This window comes from Triticum aestivum, chromosome 3D, assembly GCF_018294505.1.
Source record: "Triticum aestivum cultivar Chinese Spring chromosome 3D, IWGSC CS RefSeq v2.1, whole genome shotgun sequence".
NCBI classification, from domain to species: Eukaryota; Viridiplantae; Streptophyta; class Magnoliopsida; order Poales; family Poaceae; genus Triticum; species Triticum aestivum.
In genome coordinates, this window is record NC_057802.1 from 375779599 (window position 1) to 375788805 (window position 9207).

Consider the following 9207-nt stretch of genomic DNA (forward strand, 5'->3'; position numbering starts at 1 on the left):
CCCAGGTTCGGGCCCTCTCGATGGAGGTAATACCCTACTTCCTGCTTGATTGATCTTGATGATATGAGTATTACAAGAGTTGATCTACCACGAGATCGTAGAGGCTAAACCCTAGAAGCTAGCCTATGGTATGATTGTTGTTGTCCTACGGACTAAAACCCTCCGGTTTATATAGACACCGGAGGGGGCTAGGGTTACACAGAGTCGGTTACAAGGGAGGAGATCTACATATCTGTATTGCCAAGCTTGCCTTCCACGCCAAGGAGAGTCCCATCCGGACACGGGACAAAGTCTTCAATCTTGTATCTTCATAGTCCAACAGTCCGGCCAAAGGATATAGTCCGGCTGTCCGAGGACCCCCTAATCCAGGACTCCCTCAGTAGCCCCTGAACCAGGCTTCAATGACGATGAGTCCGGCGCGCAGATTTGTCTTCGGCATTGCAAGGAGGGTTCCTCCTCCGAATACTCCATAGAAGATTTTAAACACAAGGATAGTGCCCGGCTCTGCAAAACAAATTCTACATACCACCGTAGAGAGAATAATACTTCGACAAATCTAATCTGCTGACGCATTTTGCAGCATGACATCACACCACGGCCCGGTCATTATTCGAACCGTTTTTCACAACCAGCCACTGCACATATTGCGAGGCGGTTTCCTTGACACGTCTTGTTGAAGCAGAGATCGTGTCCCCTTATCACGGGATTCTCATCAATACGGGTATGGGTAACCCAACCGTGCCATCAATTACGGTAATTGGGGAATAAGCGAGTTTACCAGGTAGGTGGGGAGGCGCATAGCTTATTCCGCCCTTATAAAGGAACAAGGATTCACCCTTTTCACCCACGCCTTCTTCCTCCTTGCTCATCCATTCTTGCTGTCAGGACCCCGATTCCAAGTCACATCGATCTAGCCGGTAACACCTCATATCACTTTGCGGCCTCACGCACGGTATTCCCACGGGTGTCGCCTTACCATGGCCCGGGACCTATTGCGTCTTTTGGCTCACGTATATGATAGTGTTGCCAGCATCCATATCACAGAGAACCTGGGCCGACATGACTAGTCGTGAACCCAAAGTGGCACTAACTTATGGGGACAGGCATACATGAATCAACATCGAGCATGTCCGTCAGCAGCGTGTGAATCCGGGCTGTAGCACTGGGCTAACAGGACTCCGGGAACCCGGGCTGTAGTAGGCTAGGCAGGACTCCGGATGTCACCACGTGACATTTCCCCGAAGGGACAGACACAGGAACGAAGTGAATCACATGCCGGCCAGTCAAGTGTTCCGGAGCAGTAGTGCTCGGCTAGCAGGACTCCGGTGAACCGGGCTGTAGCGGACTACTATGGCTCATGGAAGCACAAGACTACATTTCCCCATAAGAGAGGCTACCAATGATAAACAACTAGGTTGTCGGATCCCACACATACCAAGCATTTCAATCATACACACAATATGCTCGATATGTGCAAATACAACATGGCATCACAACAAGACTCTACGACTCAGAGTATTTATTCATTAGGCTCTGAAGAGCTAGATATTACAAACATGGGTCTCATGACCCAACATTCAAAGCATACAAGTCAAAGCACATGCGGAAGCTTAACATGTCTGAGTACAGACATCTACAAATGAAAAAGGCTGCGAAGCCTGACTATCTACCAGATCCTGCCGAGGGCACATGATTGTAGCTGAGGTATCAAGCTAAACGTCGAAGTCCACACGGAACTACTAGCGAGACTGATGTCTCTTTGCAAAACATAAAATAGGCAAACGTGAGTACAAATGTACCCAGCAAGACTTACATCAGAACTAGCTAAATATGCATCGGTATCAACAAAGGGGGTAGTGGAGTTTAACTGCAGCAAGCCAGCTTTGACTCAGTGGCTATCCTGAACTACGACTGCAAGTAACTCTTTTGAGGTGGCGCACCCGAGTCCACATATTCACCATTCAATACACCACTATGGATCTGCTCCCGTCTACCTACGAGACGCCATCCATAGCACTCACGCCTATCTTGCGCATTTTAGAGTATCCACTTTCACTTGTCTATGAACTGTATAGGCAACCGAGAAGTCCTTTACTGCGGACATGGCTATTCGAATAGATGATGTTAACCCTGCAGGGGTGTACTTCTTCACACACGCTCTCGCCACTTACCACCATGTACACGTCGTGTATCTCGGCAACCTTCAAGTGGAAGCCTGGCGAGGGAGTCGGGCACGACCTGACTAACCACACAAGTCTCTCGTGTAGGTTTATCGCCTATTCAGGTTCCATCCGCAAGGAGATCCGGCCGGGGTGTCGCTCACGGCCCCAAACGATGTGTGCAGGGTTCCCGAGCCCACCATCCGAGTGCCACTCGGTACACCAGGCCACGTGTGCCTAGTCTGTCCCAAGCCCACCTGTACCGGGTGCCACTTGGTAGACTACTAACACTACCTACAAACACCAGAAACTAGTTGCAACTCCTGGACAGAGATCAAGTTGATTAATGAGTCGAGAGGGGTCGAGTTACCGGAACCCAATGTGTGGTAGTAACTGTTCATGGATCACAAACACAGAACTCGGTTCCTGAGGACGGTTTCAATGAGACAACCCACCATGTACTCCTACATGGCCTCTCACCGCTACCTTTACCAAATCGTGTTCACACACTTAGCTCTCACACAATAGGACATGTTCATAACTTTCCAATTCATTCCCGATGAATCATACCTGACACGACTCTAAGCAATAGCAGGCATGACAAACAAGCATGAATGAGTAGGCACATCAGGGCTCAAACAACTCCTACTCATGCTAGTGGGTTTCATCTATATACTGTGACAATGACAGGTCATGCAGAGGAAAGGGGTTCAACTACCGCAGCATGTAACAGTTGAAACGTTGTTGTCCTAATGCAGTAAAAGAGAGCAGGAGCGAGAGAGGGGGATTATATCAGAATGAACAAGGGGGTTTTGCTTGCCTGGCACTTCTGAAGATAGTATAGCTCTTCATCGGTGTCATCGATCTCATCGTCCGAACACGTCTATCGAGAGGGAACGACCACCGGCAGTAGAGAAGGAACAGAATCAATGCAATGTACAATATGATGCATGATCATGACATGTCAATATGTTGTGATTCGAGCTAATGCAACTAGCAGCAAGTTAAATGGAGCTCATTTGAATCAAGGATTCAAATGCAACTTCAAACTTAAGCATTTTAAATAGCCTTTATGTGTTTTCATCTATACAATAGTTTTAGGTTGGTTTGTCATGCATGAAACGAGTACAGATGGGTAGATTGATTTTTTCTGCTAATTTTTCATATATAATTTATTTCATTTGGAGTTACGGTTTAATTTCTATGATTTTTCAAAGTTAGCACTATTTGCTGGAATTTCCTATACAAGAATAAATCCAGTAAATGCTTTATTGCGTCAGCAGTGCGTCAGGGTGACGCCATCAGGTTAAAGGGGGCGGTCCAGGTCAAACCTGACCTGTGGGCCCCGCGTGTCAGTGTCATAACTAACTTAACAGAGTTAGTTAGTGTTAGGTTAAGCACTAATCTAGGTTAATTAGTGCTAAACTAACCTAACTAATAATTAACAAGGGCGGCCCACACGTCAGTGGGTCAGGGGGAGTCAAACCCCGGTCAAGCAGGGTCAAACCCGCCGGACTTGGTCCACGGCTCGTCGCCGGTGAAGCCCGAGACGGCGGAGGGGCTCGGAATTTGCCCATGGTCGACCAAATCGACCGCGGTTTGGTCCTACGCGTAGCTGGGGCTCGCGCGCATCTGGTAGGCCAAGCGGGAGGAGCTGGGTGGTCTGAGTCGACGGCGGCGAGCACGAATGCGGCGGCCGGAGTTCGGGTCTCGGCGGTTTCGGTGTTGCGAAGCACGGCATGAGCAGCTGGAGGGGTTTTTGGGCTTCTGGCGTTGCGCTGAGCACGGCTATGTGCTCGGTTGTAGCTCTATGTGACAGTGGCCACGGCGGCGACATGGCCGGCGGTGCCGAGCTCTCGGTCGCGACGGGCAACGGTGTTAGCGGGAGGGAAAAAGCCAGGAGAGAGGGGGGAATCGATGCAGAAGCTGACAGCGGATCGAACGGAGGGGTTGGCGAGCTCGGGAAGATCTGGAGCGAGCGGGGCGGCGAGGGAGATCTCCGGCGGCCGACGGCGAAGATGAAGATGATGGAGTTGTTTCGGGCATCCCGCGGGCGTGTGGTTCGTCTTGGAGCTCCGTGGCGTCGGGGCGGAGCCTTTGGGCATGGCGGAAGGGTGAGGGGGTGGCTCTGGGCACGGTGGCAGCGAACGGCGGCGGCGGTCGCTCTCGGGTGAGCTCGGGGAAAGGGCTAGAGGGTGAGGGAGAGAGCAGAGAGTGAGGGGAGAGGCAGAGGGGGCTGCGGGGCGTCTCCAGACGCGTCGGGGGCGCCTCGGTGGCAAGCAGGAGGTGGAGCTCGGGCGCGCACGCTGTCGACACGCCTCTGCCTACTGGCAGAGGTTGAAGACAATCGCTTTAGGCCAGTGGGCTGGGCCGCTAGTGGGGTTGCCAGGTGAGTTTCCCTCTCTCTCAATTTTCTGTTTTTGTTTTCTATTTTTATTCCTCTGTTTTGAATTAGTAAAAATGCTAATTCATTTTTTTAAACTCCTGAGACAAATTGTGGGCACTAGTTGGTTTATTCCAAAGGCCCACAAATTATTCCAGAATATTTGGAGCATTCTAAAATATATATAGAATTCAAATGCCCCAATTCAAATACATTATGATTTAACTCAAAAATCCAGGAATGACCTATAAATATATTCATCATTTTTGGCAGAGGTTTTCACCTTTATCAGAAATCATGAACATTTCCAAAGGGCATTCTGGGTCATTGAGAAAATTATTTAGTAACCCTAGTTGATTTAGGTGGTGCTGGGGGTTTTGAATCATCCCCATTTCAAGTTTCTGGAAAATTTAAACATGATGCAACACCAGATGCTAGCACTAGGCATTGTCAGAACTGGGGATGTGACAACTCACCCCCACTAAACAAGAATCCCATCCCGAGATTCAAGTCGTGAGGTAAGAAGACAGAGGGACACAAGCTAACACAAACTTCATGATCCAGATGTCTTCTCGAGGATGTTGATTTGATAACTAAAGTCGATCTTGACGTCTTTTCTTTCGAGATCTTCATCCAACATGAGGACAAAGAGCGAGACATGTCTACATGGATGGATCATCCTAATGATCACAAGATCAACTCACGGAATGAGACGTAGAAAGATCTCTCGAGCTGAGACACGAAACATACATCCAAAGGGATGGAGTGAAGCGGATGACGAAGGTTCACTAGGTAGACAACAATTTCACACTTAAGGAGGTGGTGATCGGTTGTCAAAGTAGCGAGGAGTTGATTTGCCATGATACCATAATGAGACATCTTAGAGGGGGTGACTCGTGGAATTATCCCTTAAGTGGCAAAAAGAATTACTTTTGATACAGAGATCATTCGAACTCTATACCAGCCTAAGGAAATTCACGAACGAGCGTTTGAAGGAGATCAAAAGAATGACATAATCGGACTAGAATGGATGATGTGGACTACCTTGTTGAAGACAACGCGATGGATGATTTTGCTTGCACGTGCTCTCAAGAACTTGAGCATTTCCATATTCATCAAGGTTCTACCAACATCCGTATCGAGGATCCTGGCAACACCTCTTACTACCTTGACGAATAGTGATGGACAATGCAGATGCATAGAAAGACAACCCTTTCTCAGATTTCACCTTAGCGAGGCCGAGGGAACGAAATCTGGATGATCGACCGAGAGACATTTAGCACTCCGCTTCTAATGTTCTCCTTGATGTACTGGTTACTACGGTCATGCTTAAAGCATCAACATAGCCATCAAGTAGTGGTCGGACTTCGGAATACAAAGGATCCATAAAGAACAACTTCTGGAGTAAATCCTACGAAATCCTTATGGGGAGGTGGCCAACTTCCTCAATCAAGATTCTACAATAATAGGTCTTCCGGCTGGGTGTGTTGGCCACGACATCCACTTTACCGGTTACAGAGAGACCAACATTATAGTTCTTGGAGTACGTTCCAACCATCATATCTGACTGAGATTCAGATCTGGTTGGTGTCGGGATATTCCAGACTCATCAAGTCTAGAAAGAAAAATGAAAGTTTGCAACGCAATTCGACGAGATGACGTTGCGAGATTCTCGGGGGATGAGCTACGATAGCAAGCTCCAAAACATGAGCTGGTTCTGCTACAAACCTGTGAACACGCTATCCAAGACAAGCATGACCACGTGGTAGTCTTATAATAAAACACTACCGAGTTCACGTGGGGAACCATCATCGAGGATATCGAAGTCCTTGTGCACTTATCGATGAACTTCTTATCCTTGAGCAAGTCAATCAGTGGCTTGGTGTGCTAGGAACACATATAGAATGCAGGCGGCCAACCTATCGAACCATAGAGCACTTCGCACGTGCATGACTGACTTGGGATGATTCCAGAGGAGGCAAAAATAAACGGCGGCAACTTGCATTGATTGCACATAAACCAGAGGAAGTCACTTCTTTCATCCAGACAGATACTTCATGAACGGGGCATGAAGAAAATGCTTACACAAGTTTCCAATGCTAGCTGGATGTTCAACAGGAATCATGGAGGAGACAAAATGCTGCTGATGGACTCAACAACAACTCATCGGAATTTCCATATCACTGGACTTCCACCATTATGTGAACAATGTGATAGTATTGGTCAGACCAAAAGATGTAATGGTGTATGCTCAAGGAATCAACCACGAGTAAGGCGACATTACGATTATCGTTGGTCCTAACTTGATTTGACGATGGCCCACACTCAAATCAAGCTTTGGGCAAGACGATAGGTTCAACAACTGATCTCGAGGACCAATCGATGAAGAGATCATCCTTCTACAACAAACACACAACACAAGATATCCCTTTGGAAATGAACTAAGTTAGACAAGCTTTTATCTTCCAACTCTCCAAGTTGTTGTTTAGCTTGACCAACTAGCTCAAGGGTATCCAACACAGATTCTTGGAGAAGGGGTGGTTTATAAGAAACCAACTTGATCACGAGCTCAACATAGCGGTCAGGTGACAACCTGGTGATACTTCCGAGAAGATATTCGGAAAATCACGAACCACCGAAATGTTATTAGGCCCGGGAGCAATCTTGCTTCCAAGACTAGATGATATGATCAAAAGAGTGAGGGATTGACACAATCCTAACTCATTGATCGAAGAGTGCACCGGAAATAAGGACTAGGTAGCACGATCAATCTTAGGATGATGATTTAATAACCAACACGCTAAGAATGATAATATTGTCCATTAACTACCAAGCAACGAGGTTGCTAGGAGTATCGATTTCACACATCATAGTTCACTTGTCGGCATTTCGGTTACAACAACACTGGACCGAGGAATGAATAATGATAGCGAGAAGATCACTGCGTCAAGAATCCTTAAGAGGTGGTGCAATTCCCATGACATTCTTGACATAAAGATGGTAACACTCCAGGTGGAACAGAATCAAAAGCTGGATTGGCATTTTGATCTGCGGAATACAACTGCTTTGACCCAATCCTAGATATGGATGAGGTACTGGAGTTTGTTTCTCCTAGTCATTCCAGAATAGAATGGCTTGACGGACAACAAGAATAGAAAGGTATCAATGGGCATGAATGCACAACTACTCCTGACTATCAATTGATAGACGGGGGTCAGAATACAACTAAAGAGAGACAACTCGAAGGGGCATATATCTTTCTGAGTTGTGGATGCATAGATTAGTATGTCGAGCAAAGCTCAACATTTCTTCCGGATAACCCATGCAGAAAGGTAGAACTGGCAGATTCACAATGTAGAATGGAGAACTCATCGAGAGCACTCTTGTTGTGATCTTTTGGTTCAACGAGGAACTTCTGCGAAGGATGGTTCATGGTATTTGGAAGAATGGTATACCACGGACCTCGAGGACTATCGCAAAGGTTACTAATATCCTAAAGGTACGAGCAACACTATCAACACGAGGTAAGTAGAGTGAATCTTGGGTCAAGAACCCAAGAGTAGGATACCTACTACTAAATGGCATCACGAAATGCTTTCGAGAATGGTGGCCAGAATCATCACACCGGGAACACAAAACATGGCTAGATTACTAGGTGATTCCCTAAAATACCTAGGGTCATAATAATAGCTCCAACATATATACCGAGGCAATAGAGTGCCTCAACGCACCGGTAGTGTGGTTGATCTGGCACAAAGGAATTTCAGAACGGTAAGAGGGAATTTGCAAATGCATGAGACTGTTTAGAAACCTGGGATGACTCGGATAGCATAATGGCTGTAAATGCTCAAAAGATTTGGGACATTCTGCAAAAATGGTGGCATAACCACTTAGCATCATCATATCAAGGTTCTGGTTCAGCTGACAACATACTAACAGTAGTAGAAACTGAATTGAGGCCTGGAACCAACAATCCTATAAGTCTCTATCATAGTAACTCGTCATCCTAATAGATAGATGAGAAGGTCTAGTTCTTAATCCCCGTAGAAAAGAAGAGGGAGACGCAGATCAGAAGGGCTTAAGGTATCAGGAGTAAAAAGAGTGTTACGTTCCAACCCACAATCAATTCCCTACATAACTAAAGCATTTCTAGACTCAACTTCGACCAGTTTGGCTTGGTAATCCTACAGGCAGTCAGGCTCTGATACCAAAGCTGTCAGGACCCCAATTCCAAGTCACATCGATCTAGCCGGTAACACCTCATATCACTTTGCGGCCTCACGCACGGTATTCCCACGGGTGTCGCCTTACCATGGCCCGGGACCGTTTGCGTCTTTGGCCTCACATATATGATAGTGTTGCTAGCATCCATATGACAGAGAACTCGGGCTGACATGACTAGTCCTGAACCCAAAGTGGCACTAACTTACGGGGACAGGCATACATGAATCAACATCGAGCATGTCGGTCAGCAGCGTGTGAATCCGGGCTGTAGCACTGGGCTAACAGGACTCCGGGAACCCGGGCTGTAGCAGGCTAGGCAGGACTCCGGATGTCACCGCATGACATTTCCCCGAAGGGACAGACACAGGAACGAAGTGAATCACATGCCGGCCAGTCAAGTGTTCCGGAGCAGTAGTGCTGGGCTAGCAGGACTCCGGTGAA